A 1,439-nucleotide genomic window follows, 5' to 3' on the forward strand; every position below is an offset into this window, starting at 1 on the left:
AATAAAACACACTAAACACGTGCAACAACGTTGAAAATCATCAGCGAACACACGATTAAGCGCGCGCAACAACGTGGAAAAAAATCCGCGGACACACTATTAAACACGCGCAACATCACCGAAAAACATCCGCGGATACACGATTGAACACGCGCAACATCACCGAAAAACATCCGCGGACGCACGATTAAACGCGCCCAACATCACCGAAAAACATCCGCGGATGCACGATTAAACACGCGCATCAACGTGGAAAAACATCCGCGGACACACGTTTAAACACGCGCAACATCACCGAAAAACATCCGCGGATACACGATTGAACACGCGCAACATCACCGAAAAACATCCGCGGACGCGCGATTAAACACGCGCAACATCACCGAAAAACATCCGCGGACGCACAATTAAACACGCGCAAGAACGTCGGAAAACACCCGCGGACACAAGATTTAAAAAGCGAGATTACGTCGGAAAGCATCCGCTGACACATGATTCTAAACTCGAAGCAACACTTGAGAAAATGGATAATAAATTCAAATTACTTACATTGGAACTCGTTCGTGAAATCACCAACTTTTTTATTTTAAAACGTCAACTTTAACATAACGCGTTGGAACTGTCAACTTCACAACATCATAAGTCATCTCAAAAATCAAACTAAAAGCAGAACTCACGAGTGCAATGTTTTTATATTTGTCAGTTGTCGTCTAACTGTGATGATGTCATGTCAGTCGAAAATTGCCTTTTTATTGTTCTTTTTTATTTTTTCATAGAAAATAAAAGGTTCATTTTTATTCCGAGAAAAAAAGATGTAAGGTGATTATCGATGACTCATCGCTTAAAGTCTGCTACTCTCTACCAGAAACAAAACTATTGTTTGCCCATTTGCCTTTGTGCCCATTTGTTTAAATCCCATATAATCTCATTTAGTTTATTAATTTTTGTACCAAGCGGGCCGAGCCCACCCTGGAAAATTTCTGGGTGGGCAGCTGCCCACCCTGCCCACCCGGTTCCTACGTGCCTGTATACATATCTCAAAACATATGAAGTGACCCTAACATGTTCGGGATCAAGAAAGTTAAAATAAATCGAAACGCGATAATTAAATGTTAAAATCGATAGCATCTTCATATTCTGTATATCCAAAAACCTAAAAATTGGCCCCTATGTGTTATGTAGAAATAAAAAAATAAAATAAATTGATATGGGATCTTAAAATCGATAGCATTTTCGTTTTGTACTCGTCTGAATATGTGATATAGGATCCTCATACATTAGAAATTGAAGGTGGTAAAAAAATAATTAATTTTAAAAAAAATAATCAAATTTTTATTCGAATAATATGTATTCAACTAATTTTGTATTCGAATAATTTTTCATTGGACTAATTTTTAATTCGATTGAAATAGTATTTTAAATATTCGAATAAAAAGTAT

This window comes from Halyomorpha halys, unplaced genomic scaffold (genome assembly GCF_000696795.3).
Source record: "Halyomorpha halys isolate HHAL.00 unplaced genomic scaffold, Hhal_1.1 Scaffold432.1, whole genome shotgun sequence".
NCBI lineage: Eukaryota > Metazoa > Arthropoda > Insecta > Hemiptera > Pentatomidae > Halyomorpha > Halyomorpha halys.